Here is a 22,103-nt window from a genome sequence, read left to right as displayed (position 1 = left end):
GTATTGTCTGAACGTGTGTTTAGCACGACTGGAGGGGGTTATTACAGGTTATATTTCCCAATGTTTTGGGGTCTACCCTAATTTAAAAAAATAAAATAAAATTTAAAACCAAAAAGCAATTTAGGCTACCTCCCCCTCCACTGCCGCTTCCACCTACACCCCCACATCCACCACCTCCTCAACCTCCTACTCCATATGGACCTCGTCCTCCTAGATCAATATTATAAGTTTTTATATGTATTTTATGTTATTTAAAGTCATTTCTCTATCCACATTTGTTTGCAGAGCACTTGCCATGCCCTTAACCACATTTTGATGCCATTTGCAGCCCTCTAGCCCTTTCCATGACATTTTTACAGCCATTTTAATGCTCAAAAGTGCAGGTCCCCATTGACTTCAATGGGGTTCCGGGTCAAGTTCAGGTCAAGTTTGGGTCCCAAACTCAAACTTTTTTGTGAAGTTCGGCCAAACCTGTCGAACCCGACTTCCAGGTGTCCGCTCAACTCTATTCAAGAGGGACCTGGATGTATTTCTAGAGTGTAATAATATTACAGGCTATAGCTACTAGAGATGGGTCGTTGATCCAAGGAGTTATTCTGATTGCTTGATTGGAATTTTTTTCCCTTAAAATGAGAAAAATTGGCTTCTACCTCAGTTATTTTTTTTGCCTTCCTTTGGATCAACTTGCAGGACAACAGGCTGAACTAGATGGACAGATGTATTTTTTTGGCCTTATAAACTATGTTAGTATGTTTTAGAAATGTTTTGTCTTAAAAAAAACTTGTAACAAAAAAAAAATTTTATGACAGGAAAATGTTTAATATTTCCTAATATATATACTCACCTAAGAATTATTAGGAACACCTTACTAATACGGTGTTGGACCCCCTTTTGCCTTCAGAACTGCCTTAATTCTACGTGGCATTGATTCAACAAGGTGCTGATAGCATTCTTTAGAAATGTTGGTCCATATTGATAGGATAGCATCTTGCAGTTGATGGAGATTTGAGGGATGCACATCCAGGGCACGAAGCTCCCGTTCCACCACATCCCAAAGATGCTCTATTGGGTTGAGATCTGGTGACTGTGGGGGCCATTTTAGTACAGTGAACTCATTGTCATGCTCAAGAAACCAATTTAAAATGATTCGAGCTTTGTGACATGGTGCATTATCCTGCTGGAAGTAGCCATCAGAGGATGGGTACATGGTGGTCATGAAGGGATGGACATGGTCAGAAACAATGCTCAGGTAGCCCGTGGCATTTAAACGATGGCCAATTGGCCTAAGGGGCCTAAAGTGTGCCCAGAAAACATCCCCACACCATTACACGACAACCACCAGCCTGCACAGTGGTAACAAGGCATGATGGATACATGTTCTCATTCTGCTTACGCCAAATTCGGACTCTACCATTTGAATGTCTCAACAGAAATCAAGACTCATCAGACCAGGCAACATTTTTCCAGTCTTCAACAGTCCAATTTTGGTGAGCTCGTGCAAATTGTAACATCTTTTTCCTATTTGTAGTGGAGATGAGTGGTACCCGGTGGGGTCTTCTGCTATTGTAGACCACCTTTCTTTCCCATTCTGTCATTCAGTTTGGAGTTCAGGAGATTGTCTTGACCAGGACCACAACCCTACATGCATTGAAGCAACTGCCATGTGATTAGTTGACTAGATAATCGCATTAATGAGAAATATGTGTTTCTAATAATTCTTTAGGTGAGTGTATGTATATATATATATATACAGTACAGACCAAAAGTTTGGACACACCTTCTCATTCAAAGAGTTTTCTTTATTTAAAGTAAAACGAGTGGCCATCATTACTTTAAGAAATTAAGGTCAGTCAGTCCGAAAATTTGGGAAAACTTTGAAATGTCCCCAAGTGCAGTCACAAAAACCATCAAGCGCTACAAAGAAACTGGCTCACATGCGGACCGCCCCAGGAAAGGAAGACCAAGAGTCACCTCTGCTGCGGAGGATAAGTTCATCTGAGTCACCAGCCTCAGAAATTGCAGGTTAACAGCAGCTCAGATTAGAGACCAGGTCAATGCCACACAGAGTTCTAGCAGCAGACACATCTCTAGAACAACTGTTAAGAGGAGACTGTGTGAATCAGGCCTTCATGGTAGAATATCGGCTAGGAAACCACTGCTAAGGACAGGCAACAAGCAGAAGAGACTTGTTTGGGCTAAAGAACACAAGGAATGGACATTAGAGCAGTGGAAATCTGTGCTTTGATCTGATGAGTCCAAATCTTTGGTTCCAACCACCATGTCTTTGTGCAACGCAGAAAAAGTGAACAGATGGACTCTACATGCCTGGTTCCCACCGTGAAGCATGGAGGAGGAGGTGTGATGGTGTGGGGGTGCTTTGCTGGTGACACTGTTGAGGATTTATTCAATATTGAAGGCATACTGAACCAGCATTGCTACCACAGCATATTCCATCCGGTTTGCGTTTAGTTGGACCATCATTTATTTTTCAACAGGACAATGACCCCAAACACACCTCCAGGCTGTGTAAGGGCTATTTGACCATGAAGGAGAGTGATGGGGTGCTGCGCCAGATGACCTGGCCTCCACAGTCACCGGACCTGAACCCAATCGAGATGGTTTGGGGTGAGCTGGACCGCAGAGTGAAGGCAAAAGGGCCAACAAGTGCTAAGCATCTCTGGGAACTCCTTCAAGACTGTTGGAAGACCATTTCAGGTGACTACCTCTTGAAGCTCATCAAGAGAATGCCAAGAGTGTGCAAAGCAGTAATCAAAGCAAAAAGTGGCTACTTTGAAGAACCTAGAATATGACATATTTTCAGTTGTTGCACACTTTTTTGTTATGTATATAATTCCACATGTGTTAATTCATAGTTTTGATGCCTTCAGTGTTAATCTACAATTTTCATAGTCATGAAAATAAAGAAAACTCTTTGACTGAGAAGGTGTGTCCAAACTTTTGGTCTGTACTGTATATATATATAATGCAATTTAAAAATATTTTTTTTGCAGAATTTCAATTTTTATCATTTTTTATTTTGTAACATAGGTATTAACAGACTAATAAAAATCTATATTTAAGACCCTGATTCAGCAAATTTTAGAAATACTGCATATGTGGTCCTAGTGTACAGTTTCATTTTGCAGGGCCTTGAAGTGCCTAAACAGAAGAAACCCCTCAAAAAGACCAATTTTGAAAACTACACCCCTCAAAGAATTCATCCAGTTCTGTAGCAAGTATTTTGATCCCAGAGGTGATTCATAAGATTTATTAAAATTGGGCAGTGAAAATGAATTTTTTCCAACATGTTACTAATATTTTCCCGAGTGTGTCACTAGCCCATGTATATCATAAACAGTTTTTCGGACCTGGCAGCACTTAGAAGGGAAGGAGCACCATTTAGATTTTGGAGCATGGATTTTGCAGATTTTTTTTTTAAATAAGTAAATAGTTTTTTGGGGGTCAACCAAGCTGTGTGAGGGCTCATTTAATTTGCAGCACAAGCTGTAGTTTTAATGGTACCATTTTGGGGTCCATGTGGCTTTTTACATCACTTTTAGAGATGAGCGAATTTCTCCAAAATTCAATTTGGCCGGTTCGCAAAAATTTTCAAAAAAAATTAGGTTCGCTCCGAATTTATTTGTGGCGAATAACGTTAAAACTGCTATTTCCTGGCTGCAGAGAGCCTTTATAGTGGTGTAGAACATTGTGCCTTGCAGTAACATTCATAGAGAGTCTGCTGCGGTAGCGAAACAATACTGTGAGTCAGTATAACATGTAGATGACAGGCATCACTCTTAGAATCACTGCACATGCAGTGGCCGGGTTTGGGATGGCCTCAACGCTATGCTGGGTTCCCTGGACACCGTCGAGGTGTCACCATGTGTTGCTCTCCGGAAGGGATGGTAAGGCGTGGTGCACCACAATGGGAAATAAGTCCAGAGAGTCAGGGTCCGCAGTAAACCAGGGTGCTTCTTTACTGAAGTAATTCAGGTACAAAACAATACAGGCAAGGCATTGGGCTGGCTTCTCCAGTCTCCTCCCTGGCAGAAGAAGGGTTTGATGCTGAGAAAAGGCCTAAACTAGTTGCCCCTCTTTCTCTTCAGAAGGCTGGTACCCTGGTCCAAGGCTGGTGATCCATGGTCTGTGGTAGCGTATCCCCATCTCAGCGTCTTCTTCTGGTCACTCAGTAGTCTGGTAGAGTCTCCTCTTCCAAGCACTGTTCTCGAACTGCAGCACTCTAAGTGCTCTGACTGATCTCCTTATATACAGTTTTTGCTAGACTAGAACCTTCTAGAGGGAGGGGTGGAGTGGAGAAACTCAGCACAAACAGATATATTGTTTCAGCTCCTGTCTGGTATAGACTTACATTAGAGCTTCAATGATTCTCAATGGCAATGACACAGCAGGTTTTCCTGACAAAAACAAGTTTCCAGACATAACATAGCTAAAGCCAAACATTTAAAAGGTCAGGGTGTCTGCTTTTTGGTGGCAAACAAGTCTGGGTTTTTCCCTCCAAAACATGGTGGGTAAACGTTTGGATTTTTCCCTCCAAAACATGGTCTTCTTTAAACCCTATGGCAGCTGTGGAAAATTACCAGCTTCTCAATCAAAGCCCTAACAGTCTCTCAGAATTCATTAACCCTTTCCACAGAGCCATGTAAATAAAATGATAATGAACAGGATATATATCACAATATATATATACATATATATATATATATATATATATATACAGTACAGACCAAAAGTTTGGACACACCTTCTCATTCAAAGAGTTTTCTTTATTTTCATGACTATGAAAATTGTAGATTCACACCGAAGGCATCAAAACTATGAATTAACACATGTGGAATTATATACATTAAAAAAAGTGTGAAACAACTGAAAATATGTCATATTATAGGTTCTTCAAAGTAGCCACCTTTTGCTTTGATTACTGCTTTGCACACTCTTGGCATTCTCTTGATGAGCTTTAAGAGGTAGTCACCTGAAATGGTTTTCACTTCACAGGTGTACCCTGTCAGGTTTAATAAGTGGGATTTCTTGCTTTATAAATGGGGTTGGGACCATCAGTTGTGTTGAGGAGAAGTCAGGTGGATACACAGCTGATAGTCCTACTGAATAGACTGTTAGAATTTATATTATGGCAAGAAAAAAGCAGGTAAGTAAAGAAAAACGAGTGGCCACAACTTTTGGTCTGTACTGTGTATATATAATGCAGTATCACATTAATAAACAGTATAAATTAAAGGGGTTGTCCGGGATTGGGTACCTGGGTCTACATGTACAATGGTCCCCTAAATATTACATTCATGCCTGTCCTTCCCTTACCAGACATTTCTGATGGCCCTTTTTCACTTCACAAATTTTCAGCCAGAAGTGCAGTTTCTATACAGTCAGTGACGTACCGGGTCCCTTTCTGCATAGCAAAGCCTCTCCTTCCGCTTCACAAGGAGCCCGGTGACGTCACAGTCAGCCTCTAATTATTCCAAGCGCATGGAGGGGCAGTAACTATGCGGCAACAGAAGCGCTAAGCCACGCCCCCTCACAGCGAGCAGGGTGCATTCTTAGTAAGGAAAGAGGCGTTTAGCTGCACTGGGACCCAGAAAGCATTGAGGCAGGAAGTTACCGGACACATAAACAGAAAGGTAAACAATCAGTGGGGGACTGTAGGATGTAAAAATACCTAAAAACATCTGGGGGGACCTTCAAACTGCTATTAATAGTGATTTAACTGGTTTAAAAAAAAAAATCTTGATCCCGGACAACCCCTTTAACTCTTTCAAGAGAAATAAAGTAATACGTTTTCACTTTGTATATAAGGGAAATAAAATGTCCAAAAATGTCCAAATGTCAAAGTACTCCCTGCTCTAGAGCACTACACACACGTCACTTATTTGGGCAGTTACAGGGCCAAAAATGACCCCATAACTCAAGTGCCTCCTTTTACACCAATTCTACAGAACCTGTTCTATTAAATGCTTATACAAGTAGAGCCCCCTGACAGAGTGGAGAGGGTGTTAGCAGTTAGTTTGTGTTGTCGTCACTGATTTTTTTGCCCTTCCTCTGAGCCATCACAACAATAACCCACGAAAAAAGGATCCTGTCTGTGGAGCATCCGCCTTCACTCGGTCAGCATTTGGTCAGTAATCCATCAGTATTGGTAAAGCCAAATAAACAGGAGTTGATCCAAAACAGAGATGACATGTAAATGATATATGTGTTTTGTACCCACTCCTGCTTTTGGCTACCAAATCATAAGCCAATTCTAATGCAATATAGGGACCATGTCATGCAGGCCTAACAGCTGTTAAATAGACAGGATCCATTGTGCGTGTCATTTTTCCTTCCTTCTGACATATCAGAAGGGTCAAATAAATGATGATGTCCGCCAGGCCGAAAGGCAAAATAGTGGCCCAGTCAAGTGAAGTGGGGAGGGTGGGAATCAGTGGCTCTCTGACATAGTGGTGAGGTGGAAGCAGCATGAGGAGACCACAGAGTGGCCCAATGAAAGAGTCTGGAGGTGGCAGCAGCATCAGGAGGAGGCCGAAGAGTGGCACAATGACAGTTTGGAGGTGGCAGTAGCAGCATCAGGAGACCTGAGTGGTGAGGTGGAAGCAGCATCAGTATACCACAGAGTGACCCGTTGACAGAGTGGGGAGGTACATGGCAATACCAGTACCAGCTGAAGATGGTGGGTGAAAGAAGGAGCACTTGGCATAAGATGTGTGGCATCGGGTGGGTGGCAGCATCAGAATAGTAGCTGAGGCAGGTAGCCAGAAGAAGCTGGTCTCTTTTGTCAAAGTGTTGGTGTGGCACCATGGATGATGCATCAGGCATTGGTGTGTGGAAATCCTGGCTGATCCACACCTTATTCATCTTGACGAAGGTCAGTCTCTCCACAATTTGGGTGGACAGGTGAGTTATTCTTGGGGTAACTATGGCCCCCACCGCACTAAACACCCACTCTGATGCCACGGTACTGGCCGGGCAGGACAGCTTTTCCAGGGCAAACTCTGCCAGTTATGGCCACAAATCCAGTTTGGCTGCCCAGTAGTCCAGCGGATCTTCAATGTAGGTTGACAGGGTGCTGTCCAAGTATGCCACCACCTGCTTGTTCAGGTCCTGCTCCAGGACTAGCTGCTGCTGTTGCTGGTGAGTAGTTTCTTCACTAGGTGGATGAACAAAGCTGCTCATCATCAACTCTAGACTCAAGTTGCTGCTGATGTAGCTGGAACTGCTTCTACCCCCCCCCATCCTGCCACAGCAGCCATGGAAGAGGAACATGAGCGTGAAGGACCCCCCCGAATGGTGACAATTCGGCTGTCACTACGCAAGCAAGTAATACCGCCACGGTGTGTCCTCCGTCTCATCTTCCTCATCACCCTGTAGCTCCTCTGGCTGCTCCTGCTTCTCCTCTCCTGTCACCTGTTTATAAAAACCACCCATTTTGCTACACATTGCTTGTGCTCCAATCTCCTCCTCCTCCTCCTAATCCAGTTCAGCCCTCGCCGGGCTCATGTGGCCGTGGATCTAGGCACCACATCTCCAGCCCCCTAACCAGCCATATTTACCAGCATCTGTTCCAGGACATGAAGCAGTGGAATTAAGTTGTTCATCCCGTAGTCCTGGCGACTTACAAATAATGTGGCTTCCTCAAAGGGCCTGAGCAAACAGCAGGTGTCACACATGAGCTACCACTGACTGACATCGAAGTTACACAGGGGAGTACTCCTTTCCGCTTGAATCATCAAGAAATCGTGTATGGCCTTTCTCTGTTCGTATAGTCTGTCTAACATATGGAGGGTAGAATTCCAACAGGTGTAAACGTTGCATATCAGCCTATGGTGGGGGATGCCGCTCTGCTGCTGCAGCTCAAGGATGTCTTGCAGATGAGTGGAAGACGTCAGGAACTGCTTGACAAAAGGATTTGCCATGCAGGGTGCATTGCTCAACCCTCCTTGACGCAGTGCCGACACCATGTTATTCCCATTGTCAGTCATCATGGTTCCGATTTTGAGTTGTCACGGAGAAAGCCAGGATTTAATTTCTTGATGAAGGACACGGAGCAGTTCCTCACCTGTGCGACTCCGTTCGTCCAGGCAAACGAGGTGCAGAACAGCGTGACACCGCCATGCAGAGGTGGTATGCTGGAGGGGCACTGTGAATTGTCCCTGCAGTGGAGGCTGAGGACACGGTGGAGGATGAGGAGGCAGAGGCGGACATTGTCACAGGACCAACGGCGTGAGAACATGGAGGCAGAAGCGGCGTCAGCTGGCCAAGTTGCTGGTGTGGCTCTGCATGAACCACACTAAAGATGGCCGTAAAGAACATGTTTTGTCATGACTGTAGTTACAGCTCCACACGTCAGCGCTGCCATGCACTTTGGTAGACACCGACAGGCTCAAGAACTGGCCCACTTCGACCTTCTGTTCTACGTATGTGTGCAGGGCTGGTACTGCCTTTTTGGCAAAGAAATGACTGCTTGGGACCCTCCATCTTGGCACAAGCCATCAGTTCTCTGAAAGGTGCAGAATCCACCACTTGGAAAGGGAGGGACTGCAGCACCAGCAACTTGGCCAGGAGCACATTTAGCTTCTGCACCGTTGGATGAGCGCACGCATACTATTGTCTTTTGGCAATCGCTTCGATGATCGAGGAGTAGGAGCAGGACCATCAGGACCAGCAGATAAGGGAAGGACAGACAGCTCCCTTTGGCTGAGGTGGTGGAGCCTTGACTGCCTGAATCGGCTGCGTGCCACTAGGTGATGCAGCAGTTGCTGCGGCAGGCTGGACTACCACATCGGAGCCGCGGTTCTCCCAGGCCACTTTATGGTGATGCTGCATATGTTGACGCAGGACGTGGTGCCAACATTGGCACCCTGGCCACGCTTCACCTTCTGCCCACAGATCCTACAAATGGCCATGTTCACCTCTAGAAATGAGTGAATCGAAGCTGACAAAGTGGAATTCGATCCGAATTTCAGGAAAAATTCGATTTGCACCGAATCCGAATTTTCTCATGATTTGTGGTAACGAATCACATTTTTTCCTAAAATGGCTGCTGCACTTGTGAGGACATGGAGAAAGGAACTCTGGGAGGTGGGGATCACTCATAATGCCATGCATGCAGCCGATCAGCAGCCAGCCCTGTGATGTCACAGCCCTATAAATAGCCTCACCCATCTTAGATTATACAAATTTTTCCAGTGTACAGTACTTAGTGCAAGGAGAGACGTCAGCAGGCACTAGGGACAGTGCTAGAAAAAACTTAATTGTACTAAAAAAGCGATTTACAAGTGCAGGGAAAGATTATTCAAGGTGTAGGGAAAGGATAGGGAAGAATCATTCCACAGCATTTCTGTTGAACAGGGTTCAGTAGGGGAGGTTACAGCCTGGGTAATAGGAACTAGTGATGGACGAACATCTGCCTGGACGGTTCGCGAACGCGATTGCACGAACACGATTAAATGTTTGCGAACCGCAAGTTCGTGGCGGGTCCCATTCATTTTAATGGCAGGCGAACCTGAAAAACCTTCAGCTCATATTTACAGCCAAGAAATAATTACTAGAAGTGCACAAATAGTCCCACAACATGGACAGTGACATACCAGATGTATTATTTGAATTTGCGATCTCCATTCATAATATTTTTCAATGCGAAATATCGGCAATATAATTTTCACGTACGTGCATGCGCAAATGCATTATACTCTACCAAAATGCTATATAAAGAAAGTATATTGGTATATAACACCCCGCTTCAATCAGTTTTTTTGGTGGGCGACTTGTATATCACACCAGTAGAAATTATTTGTTCCACTAACGCTTGTCCCTCTATATACCTGCAGTATCGCAGCAGAACCGCAGACAACTGCCGCACAATACAAATGCACTGTAATATACTTTCTAACATAGAAAGTATATTATAACATGTGTGTACAAGGAAGGCAATCCATAAGAATATACATAAAGATAAAACGTAACCTTTAAAAATGTTACTATGAGGGTCCATTCAACGTCTGTAAGTGTTTTGCGGATCCTCAAAACACGGATACCGGCAATGTGCATTCCACAATTTGCAGACCGCACATTGCCGACACTATAATAGAAAATGCCTAATCTTGTCTGCAATTGTGGACATGTTCTATTTTTTTGTAGAAACGGAAGCACGGATGCACATTCCGGCCCTATTAAAAAAATGAATGGGTCTGCACCTATTCCGAAAAATTGTGGAACGGATGGCGTGCCATTTTGCGGACGTGTGAATAGAAAAGATATCCTTCAAAATGAAAATAAATTAAATTATTAAAGTTAAGCAAAAAGAATCAATGTGGTAGGCAATAACAAGTGCTCGGCGGAACTAAATCAGGTGTTCAGCAGCACCAAATCAGAAACCATATGTCCTACCACTATCCCTGGGCTAGATGATGATGTGGTATTGAAGGACAGGGTGAGCAAAGAACTGTCCCTGATATTGCCCTAAAGGGGGGTGCTATTCTGGCCCTGATAGCCTAACCACAGACCACCCACCCTGATAAGAGCGACCCCGTCCGGAACCTTACCCTATATAAAAATGGCCCTAGTAAGCCCCTAGGCCCTAGCCCCCTGACTTCCAGGTGATCACTATATAGATCTATGTGTTTTTGACTCATTATAAAAGTATATTATAAGTATATCGTACCCCTCTCTGTATTACACCTTTTGAAAGCACACCTATACCAGTCCTTAAAAGGACTTTTGTGGCCCTATTAGCTAACGTTTGGTGTCCCTAACAGCCTGTCCCTGCTCCACACAGCAACCTCTCCCTACACTGGCAAAACACTGAATGTAAAATGGCGGCCAGATCAGGTTTATTTATAAGGTAGGGGGTATGTCCATGTGCTGAAACGTCTCAATTGGCTGTCCTGTACGACCTGATAGATGTGCCATGGGTCAAAGTTCTTCACAATGTAAAAGAATATGGCGGGTGCGAATATCTCCATATGTTCACATGTTCGGCGAATCGCAAACACGCAAAGTTCATTGAGAAATGACCGCCGGGCGAACCGCAAGGCCATCTCTAATAGGAACAATCCTATTACACCTTGCTGCACTGACTGGGTACCCAAATTGCCCTTATACGGCTCTGTAATAGGACCATTCTTGTTATTGTGGTGCAAGTGCTGTTTGATACAGCCATTAATATGGTTTATTACAAGAAAATATTTCTACGTCTTGTGCGGAGCAGTTAATTAGCATTAGTGGCAAAAGCAAAATATATTTGCCGTTCAGCAGTGCAGTTATATGTTCTAAAGCCTTTTGGTGCGTGTGTAAGTGGAAAAAGAAAGATATATTTGCCGTTCAGCAGTGCATTTATATATTATAAAGCCTTTTGTAGCATGTATTAGTGGCAAAAGAAAAATCTATTTGCTGTTCTGCGGTGCAGTTTTATGTTCTAAAGCCTTTTGTGGCGTGTATTAGTGGCAAAAGTTAAATATATTTGCTGATCAGCAGTGCAGTTTTATGTTCTAGAATTCAGTAACACAAGATAGAACCACGTTACTCCTCGAATAGTGCCGCTCCGACCACTTCGGCAAATGCAAACTTTCAGAAATGCACCAAACACTGTTTTAGTGCTCCACACTTTGCTGGTAATCATCTCTCCTATAGGTATTAAGATGAAAGAAGCAAAAAATTGTGTAGAACCGCAGTAGATGTTCAACCTTTATATTATACTCACAAAGATAAAATTAACATAGGTGCATCAAATTTTTAGACCAGCTTCCCATATTTAACCCAACCCGGGTCGCTTCGTCAGGACATGCTTTTTATTAAAAAAATTGGTTCCTCCCATCATTTACATAAATATCTACAAATCATTCTACAATCCATTAAAATAAAATTAGATAAAAGGAAGCCTCTATAAACATTTTGAACCCTTTATAGTGATGAGCAGCATAGGCAACATTCAAATTCATGAATATTTGCCAATTCAGGAATTTGTGATTGGAAAAATCAGCAATGTAATACATGCATATCGCACTCGCAGTTTCATTACCTATAACAAACAATTACACAAAGGCTATATACAAAAGCTGGGTATGTGCAAGCCAACAACCTATCTATAAGACAGGCACAGTCAGCATACCTTACAATGGCAGACTTTTGCACTATGAGACATACAAGACCAGCTCTCTATCCAACTGGAGAGAGCCAGTAAGCCTCAATGTTGCTTCATTTGAGTTGGATGGCTTGGGGAACCTGCACACCTAGATCATTATCATTAGGGTGACAAAAATAGCAAAAAATGTTTTGGATGCCAGCTAACTTTTCTCTCACTGCTTAGAAGGGCTGCATAAAAATTTTCAGTTTTAATTATCCTAACATTATATTCAATATCCTTTCTAGACTTTTGTGATGTAAACTCATTCACATAAACATGGGCGTATGAGAAAGAAATGCAAATTAGCAGAATCAGCCTTGTTTTTCAGCTGAAACACTATTTGCATGTCTTTCACATATGCCCAAGTTTATGCAAATGACTGTACTTGTCTTATGGAGAGGTTGTTGGCTTGCACATACCTGGCTTTTGGAATACAGTCTTTGTGTGATTGTCTGTTATATGCTGTTTATTGCATGTTATAGGTAATGATTTATTTTAAAAATAAAATAATATAGTATCTATAAAAAATAAATGATTAATAAGTAGAAGAATATTAATAATGAAAGTTTATTAATGATATGTAAAATAATAACTATAAAGAAAAAAGTTATGTATGATAGATAGTATAATAAGGATTAAGAGAAGCTATATACAAAAAGTAAGAAAAGATTATAGGTTTATCTAGTGATAAAAAAATCTACAATATTCGCTATCACGAAGATATAGCACTATATTCTAAATCTTCGCAAATTCTTGAAGTGATAAAAATTCACGATCAGAATATTCACTCTCAACACTTTTTTATATTTTACATTTCTCACCTGTTCCTATATTCTTGCTTTGAATTTTCTCACGGTCCGTCCCACATACTGAAGTCGACAAAGACCCTCCAGCATGTAGACAACCCACGTGTTTTCACAAGTTATTTCACCCTCAATTCTAAATTTACTACCGTTACTTTTGGATACCACTTTGTCTGCATTACGTATTTTCTGGCGGTTTTTGCATGGCATGCAAAAGCCGCACTATGTGAATACATGTTTTTTCTCTACCCTTTTATCTGTGGATATACAGCTGTGTACAACGTGATCCTTTATACTAGGTGCCTTTCTGAATATAAAATCTGGATGTACTGGCAGAACTTTTCCTAAAATTGGGTCATTTTTTAGAACCAACCCGTTTTTCTTTATAGCATCTCCTTTCTGCACTCTTCCAGATCTCTCTTTTGGTAACCTTTTTCCAAAAAGCGCTCCTGTATTATATCACTCTGTTCCCTATAGGTTTCTACTTCAGTGCAATTACAGTATACTTTTAAATTGCCCCTTAAAGGGCTTCTGTCACCCCACTAAAGTTTTTTTTTTTTTTTGGGCTAGTCAAATTAGTTGTATTGCGATATATGACAATATAATTGTGTTACCTACTTTGATCCAGCAGTTTCTGCAAAAAACGAAGTTTTAATATATGTAAATTCGGTCTCTACCAGTAGGGCATCTACTTGCTGGTAGCTGCTGCAGAAATCCGCCCCCTTGTCGTGTTGATTGACAGGGCCAGCCGGGATCTCCTCCTCCGGCCAGCCCTGTCGGCATTTCAAAAATCGCGCGCCTGTGTGGATTCGGCGCAGGCGCTCTGAGATGAGGAGGCTCGTCTCCTCAGAACTCCCTCAGTGCGCCTGCGCCGATGACATCACCGAAATAGAAGACGTCATCGGCGCAGGCGCACTGAGGGAGTTCTGAGGAGACGAGCCTCCTCATCTCAGAGCGCCTGCGCCGAATCCACACAGGCGCGCGATTTTTGAAATGCCGACAGGGCTGGCCGGAGGAGGAGATCCCGGCTGGCCCTGTCAATCAACACGACAAGGGGACGGATTTCTGCAGCAGCTACCAGCAAGTAGACGCCCTACTTGCTGGTAGAGACCGAATTTACATATATTAAAACTTCGTTTTTTGCAGAAACTGCTGGATCAAAGTAAGTAACACAATTATATTGTCATATATCGCAATATAACTAATTTGACTAGCCCAAAAAAAAAATATATCACTTTAGTGGGGTGACAGAAGCCCTTTAAGGATATTTTTAATCCACAGGCCATAATGACAACTTGTATTGTCTATACAGCGAAGAACAGAAGTATTTAAACACCCTGCAATTTTGTAAGTTCTACCACTTAGAAATCATGGAGGGGTCTGACATTTATATTGTAGGTGCATTCCCACTTTGAGAGATAGAATAAAAAAATAATTGAGGAAATCGCATTGTATGATTTTTAAATAATTTATTTGACTTGTACTGCTGATCACCTGAGAAACAGCAAGAATTCTGGCTCTCAAAGATCTGTTAGTGTACCTTTTAAAAGTCCACCTCTACTCTACTCATTAATCTAACTTAGTAGCACCTGTTTGAGCTCTTTAAAGACACCTGTCCACCCCACAGTCAGTCAGACGCCAACTACTACCAAGGGCAAGACTAAAGAGCTGTCAAAAGACACCAGAGACAAAATTGTGGACCTCCACAAGGCTGGGCTGCAGGGCAATTGCCAAGCAGCTAGGTGAAAATAGATCAACTATTGGTGCAATTGTTAGAAAATGGAAGAGGCTAAAGGCGACTGTCTGTCTACCTCGGACTAGGGCTCCATGCAAGATCTCACCTCTTGAGGTATCACTAATGATTAGAAAGGTGAGGAATCAGCTCAGAACTACAAGGGAGGAGCTTGTCAATGACATGAAGAGAGCTGGAACCACAGTTTCAAAGGCCACTGTCAGTAAAACACTATGCCGTCATGGTTTCAAATCATGCATTGCACAAAAGGTTCCCCTGCTCAAGTCATCACACGTCCAGGCTTGTCTGAAGTTTTTCCAATGACCATCTGGATGATCCAGAGGAGGCATGAGAGAAAGTCATGTGGTCAGATGAGAGCACAGTAGAACTTTTTGGTCTAAACTTCACTACTTGCATCCCAAGAACACCATCCCTACTGTGAAGCATGGGGGTGGTAACATTATGCTTTGGGGTGCTTTTCTGCGAAGGGGACAGGACAACTGCACTGTATTAAGGAGAGGATGAATGGGGCCATTTATTGTGAGATTTTGAGCAACAACCTCCTTCCCTCAGTCAGAGCATTGAAGATGGGTCGTGGCAGAGTCTTCCAACATGACAACGACCCGAAGCACACAGCCAGGATAACCAAGAAGTGGCTCCGTAAGAAGCATTTCAAGATTCTGGAGTAGCCTAGCCAGTCTCCAGACCTAAATCCAATAGAACATCTTTGGAGGGAGCTAAAACTCTGTGTTGCTCAGCGACAGCCCCGAAACCTGACAGATCTAAAGGAGGTCTGTGTGGAGGAGTAGGCCAAAATCCCTGTTGCAGTGTGTGCAAACCTGGTCAAGAACTACAGGAAACATTTGACCTCTGTAATTGCAAACAAAGTCTTCTGTACCAAATATTAACACTGATTTTTTCAGGTGTTTAAATACTTATGTTCAGCAGTGAAAGACAAATAAATTCTTTAAAAATCATACAATGTGATTCCTGATTATTATTTTTTTATTCTGTCTCTCAGAGTGGGAATGTACCAACAATGTGAATTTCAGACCCCTCCATGATTTCTAAGTGGGATAACTTACAAAATCGCAGGGTGTTCAAATAGTTCTGTTCTTCACTGTATATGCAATGACATCCGTGGATTTAAAATATGTCTTAGTTTTCAGAGTATTATTTTCCACATAAATAGTGAGATCCAGAAAGTTAATGCTCTATGTTCTAAAGCCTTTTGTGGCGTGTATTAGTGGCAAAAGTAAAATATATTTGCTGTTCAGCAGTGCAGTTATATGTTCTAAAGCCTTTTTTGGTGTGTAATAGTGGCAAAAGTAAAATATGTTTGCCGTTCAGCGGTGCAGTTATATGTTCTAAACCCCTTTTTTGTGTGTATTAGTGTATTAGCGATATGTGGTAAAGTGAGAAAAATTTTTAATTTCCTTTTTATTTATTTATTTGATCTAACAGTATGTCAGACAGAGAAGTGTCAGGCCCTGCACAGGGGAGTGGCAGAGGCCTAAATGTTTCTGGCACAGGCAGAGGTCACAGCAGAGTAAGGGGCCATAATTTTTTCCATCTGAACATAATATTCCTCCCTGCTTCTTGCTTCTAAAAAACTAATATATAGCACTATTCAAATAACTAGTGTATAACTAGTGTGAATATCGCCAGGACTACGGGATGAACGATGTCATTCCACTGCTTCATGTCCTGGAACAGATGCTGGTAAATCTGGCTGGTCAGAGAACTGGAGACATGGCGTCTACATCTCACAGCCACAAGAGCCCTGTGCGGGCTGAACTGGAGGACATTGGAGCACAAGCAATGGGTAGCGTAATGGGAGGTTTTTCTACACAGGTGATAGTAGAGGACCCAGACACACTGTGGCAGTATGCAGTGGAGATGGAGGCAGGGAGTTCATCCGAGTCACTTGCGTAAATGGCCCGATGCATGCTAACTTGCTTGCGTAGGGACAGCCGAATTGTCACCATTCGGCAGAGGGATAACTTCTGGCTCTCCACCTTGTTGGACACTCGCTACCGGTCCAAAATGGGGGTCTTTTTTTACACCCGCTGAGAGGGAGGACAAACTGAACTACTATAGAAACATCCTATGTAGTCAGTTGGCCACTGTCTATATGCGCCATCGTCCATCCTCTCGCAGGTCTGACCGGGGGGCCCTCTGCACTCACATTCCACTGCCATGGCTGCTGGAGAGGGGTGGGTTGGCAGGAGCAGTACCAGCTATATCAGCAGCAGCCTGAGTCTATAGTCACTGATGAGCAGCTTTCTTCACCCACATAGTGAAGAAACTACTCACCAGCAGCTAGACATAGAGCATAACCTGAACCAGCAGGTGGTGGCATACTTGGAGTGCACCCTGACAGCCGTCATTGAAGATCCGCTTGACTACTGGGCAGCCAAACTGGATTTGTGGCCGCAACTGGCCAAGTTTGCCCTGGAAAAGCTGTCCTGCCAGGCCAGTAGTGTGGCATCAGAGGGGGTGTTTAGTGCGGCGGGGCCATAGTTACCCCAAGAAGAACTCGCCTGTCCACCCAAAATGTGGAGAGACTGCCCTTTGTCAAGATGAATCAGGTGTGGATCAGCCAATTCCTGATGCATCAGACTAGATCATCCATGGTGCCACACCAACACTTTGACAAAAGAGACCAGTTTCTTCTGGCTTCCTGCCTCAGCTACTATTCTGATGCTGCCACCCACCCGATGCCACACATCTTATGCCAAGTGCTCCTTATTTCACCCACCATCTTCAGCTGGTACTGGTATTGCCACCCACCTCCCCACTTTGCCAATGGGTCACTGTGTGGTGTCCTGATGCTGCTGCCACCTCACCACTCAGGTCTCCTGATGCTGCTGCTGCCACCTCCACACTCTGTCATTCTTTAGCTGGTACTGGTATTGCCACCCACCTCCACACTTTGTCACCTTGCCAATGTGTGGCCTTCTGATGCTGCAGCCACCTCTGCACTATGTGACCTTGCAACTCTGTGTTCTCCTCATGATGCTGCCACCTCCACACTATGTTACCTTGCCACTCTGTGGTCTCCTCATGCTGCCGCCACCTCCACACTATGTCACCTTGCCACTCTGTGGACTCCACATGCTGCTGCCACCTCTACACTTTGTCAAATTGCCACTCTGTGGCCTCCTGATGCTGCTGCCACCTCCACACTATTTCACCTTGCTACTTTGTGCCTCCTGATGCTGCCACCTTCACACTGTCATTGGCCACTCTGTGTCCTCCTCATACTGCTTACACCTCACCATTATGCCATTGGGCCACTCTGTGGACATGCTGTTCTCACTCTCCCCACTTCATGACTGGGCAACTATTTTGCCTTTTGGCCTGCCTGAAATCATCATTTATTTGACCCTTCTTCTGATATGTCAGAAGAAAGGAAACATTAGACCCACAACGGATCCTGTCTGTGTAGCAGCTTTAAAGGGGTTGTCCCACTTTGCTTTTTTAATCTTACCAGCAGTAGATGTCCTGACTCACCCTGAGAGCTCAGTCCTTGCGTGCTCGTTCATGTGGATGAGTCATCCACATGGAGCCGACAATGTATGTGAGGTCCCGCCCCCCCCGTATAATAAAAATTGAGTGCGCCCCCCCAGTATAATATACATTGAGTGCGCCCCCCCCAGTATAATATACATTGAGTGCGCCCCCCCAGTATAATATACATTGAGTGCGCCCCCCCAGTATAATATACATTGAGTGCGCCCCCCCAGTATAATATACATTGAGTGCGCCCCCCCAGTATAATATACATTGAGTGCGCCCCCCCAGTATAATATACATTGAGTGCGGCCACCCCCCCCCCCCAGTATAATATACATTGAGTGCGGCCACCCCCCCAGTATAATATACATTGAGTGCGGCCCCCCCCCAGTATAATATACATTGAGTGCGGCCACCCTCCCCAGTATAATATACATTGAGTGCGGCCCCCTCCCAGTATAATAAACATTGGTGGCGCAGTGGGAAGTGCCAATGAGGGTTAAAAAAATTAATAAAAAATTAACTCACCTCCACCAATTGATCGCACAGCTGCCGGTCTCCTGTTCTTGCTTCAGGACCTGTGGTGACGTCACTGAGCTAATCACATGGTCCATTACCATGGTGATGGATCATATGATGTACCATGTGATGACCACAGTGATGTCACCACAGGTCCTTTCACAGGTCCTAAAGAAAGAACAGGAGACCGGCAGCTGCGCGATCAATTGGTGGAGGTGAGTTAATTTTTTATTTATTTTTTTAACCCTCATTGGCACTTCCCACTGCGCCACCAATGTTTATTATACTGGGGGGGGGGGGGTGGCCGCACTCAATGTATATTATACTGGGGGGGTGGCCGCACTCAATGTATATTATACTGGGGAGGGGGGTGGCCGCACTCAATGTATATTATACTGGGGGGGCGCACTCAATGTATATTATACTGGGGGGGGGGGGCGCACTGCGCCACCAATGTTAATACAAATGCAGGAGGTGGGTGCCGGAGTGAAATAGCCGGCACCCGACCTCTATGATAGGGGGCTGCGATCAGCGGCAGTTAACCCCTAAGGTCCCGCTCCCTGTCATAGAGGTCGGGTGCCAGCTATTTGATTCCGGCACCCGCCTCCTGTATTTGCGCATGCGCGGACGTGCGCGTACTTGTAGGAATGGAGAGGCGGCCCGAGTACTTGTTCAGCTGTTGTGCGCAGGCGCGGCACAGCGATGCGGCCGGACGAAAGAGGCCGTATCCATGGGATACCGAAATCAACAAAGGGATCGCATAACAGGATTTTTTGTAAGAAAGGTAGCTTTTTGATTATGACATAGATAGGAAGATATGTTCTGTGGGGGTAAATAAATTAGATAAAACCTATTTAATGAAGTGGGACAACCCCTTTAAGGCCTGCTTAGAATTGGCTTGTGATTTGGTAGCCAATAGCAGGAGTGGGTATAAAACACAGAGGACATTCAAATATTCCATTCACATGTCATCTCTGTTTTGGATCCACTCCAGTTTTTTTGGGCATTAGCAATACTGATGGATTACTGACCAAATGCTGACCGAGTGAAGGCGGATGCTCAACAGACAGGATCCTTTTTTTCAGGATTTTTGTTCTGACGGATCAGAGGAAGGGCAAAATAATCAGTGATATTAACATAAACTTACTGCTGACACCCTCTCCACTTTGTCGGGGGGCTCTTCTTGTATAAGCGTTTAATAGAACAGGTTCTGTAGACATCTATGTGGAATCAGCTGATGACGGTGTAAAAGGAGTGCGCTTCTTCTTGGTGCTAACATCGACCTGTAAGGCTGAGTTCATACTTGAGTTATTTGGTCAGTTTTGGCCCCGTAACTGCCCAAATAAGTGAAGTGTGCAGTGATTCTAAGAGCGACGCCTGTCATCTGCATGTCATACGGACTCACAGTATAGTTTCACTACCACAGCAGACTCCCTATGTGTGTTACTGCAAGGCACAGTGTTCTAGACAACTATAAAGGCTCTCTGTAGCCAGGAAATAGTCATTTTGTAAATCCAATTTGCTGCAAATAAATTCGTATAATACCCAATTTTTTCAGATAATTTGTTGAACTGGCCGAATCATCTCTAGTCATTACAGTACAATTATATATAGTGACTTACAACTTACAAGTGACGTCCTCTCTGATTGGAGGTGTTCGCTTTTCTTTTTTATTCTCCCTTTGGTTCAGACCACCATAACGAATTCTTTCAGCCATGACATATCTCTGAAGAGTGTAATGCATAGACATCTTTGTCTCGTTGCCGTCCATTATCCTCTCCACCTCTGCACTCATTATGCATAGTACCTCAGACAATAATAATGTCAACCTAGTTCCCTACACATTAATAATACCCTTCTTTTGTGCCCCACACAGTAATAGTGCTCACTTTTTACCTCATGCAATACTATTAATTTACTTTCTACCTCCATGTAATAATAATGTCCCTCTTTGGTCCCTCATGCAATATTAAAGTCTCTCTTTGTACCTGCATTCAATAATAATGTCCTCTTTGTGTCCCATGCAATAATTTTGTCTCCCTTTGTGCCCTCATGCAATGTTCAATTTGTGCCCACATGCAATAATTATGTACCCCTATGTGTCCCTATACTATAGTATAGTATGCAATAATAGTGCCCCCCTTTATGTAATAATGTCCCTCTTTTTGTCCCCCTACAAGACTAATATTCCAATTCCTCTTCATGTCCCCTTTGTGACAATTAAAATAGACCAGAATCTCGCCTAACTGCCTTCCTATGATGAGGGCTAGACATGGTCCACATCCTCTGCCTTGCTGTCCAAGGCCTGGCTCAGGACACATTATGCTGCAATGTCATTGTGCCACTTGACGTCCTCTGTGTGCTCTTGTCCTAATGGTAGGTAACAGGTCGAATGTATCCAATGACTCTCTGCTTCACCATACGTTTCAACTAGATCTGTATCCTGAAGATAAAGATATAGCTGAAACTAGTGCTTGCCCAGGAACATGGGCAGACTATCAGGACCCCTTCCCCTCCAGGCTCAGACGCAGTCATACCCCCTGTCACCACGATTGTTCTACTGCATTCAGCTTATGTTTTACTTGAATGTACTGTGAGTCACATCAAGTCATCCTGAGCAGGTTATAGGAAATGTATATATGTTAAACATACTGTTTTGCTGAAAAAATTCACAGCATGCCCCAAAATACAGTATTTTTGTTTGGAAGGATTTTATAAAACCCAATTTATTAGCATTGTACCGCATATTATTGCAAATTCTGCACTGAAAGTTGCTTTTTGGAATTAAACCTCCTTTATTATGATAGATAATTACTGTGGATTGATATTAAAACCACTATAAATAGTGTGAATGTGGTGAATAATTTTGTAAGATGTGTCTGCAAGCACATACGGTGCTATATATATGTCTAGGAAGTTGGTGGTGGTATATAAATAATGATAGATATTAGATATATAGATCTAGCTATATAGCACGAAGGGGGTTAAATGTCTTAGCAGTAGATGAGCAGTTAATGCCATACTGGAACCTGCCTTGCCATAAGAGGTTCCAGAGAAACAGGTGTCTGTACTCAGATGGTGGTCCCGCAGCTGGGTTGGCAGCCACATGCAAAAGATCTTTTTCTCTCCTATCCATGAGAAACATATGCAGAACACATGTACCAAACAAATTAGCATAGCCAAATTAGTCTTTAGTCACACACAATGCTTTAAATACTTTACATTTCTGGAAGGTTATCAACAATATATTTGATCCTTCTAGCATTCAGAGATTTCTATATCCCAAAAGGGAAGGTTACTTTTACTAAGATCTCGCTTGAGGATACGTGTTTTATTGGCGAGATTGTGTAAGTGTCTTTTAGACTAAATGAAAAACATCTTG

General features: G+C 43.5%; 1 pseudogene; it reads right to left on the bottom strand.

The window, feature by feature from the left end:
* The window catches only part of LOC122925884, a 28,611-nt pseudogene extending 8,095 nt beyond the window's left edge, over window positions 1-20,516 (bottom strand).
* Window positions 20,517-22,103: the final 1,587 nt, after the last annotated feature.

The sequence above is a fragment of the Bufo gargarizans genome, chromosome 2 (genome assembly GCF_014858855.1).
Source record: "Bufo gargarizans isolate SCDJY-AF-19 chromosome 2, ASM1485885v1, whole genome shotgun sequence".
Classification (NCBI taxonomy): domain Eukaryota; kingdom Metazoa; phylum Chordata; class Amphibia; order Anura; family Bufonidae; genus Bufo; species Bufo gargarizans.
The sequence above is the reverse complement of the archived record's forward strand: the minus strand, read 5'-3'. Positions and strand labels throughout refer to the sequence as shown.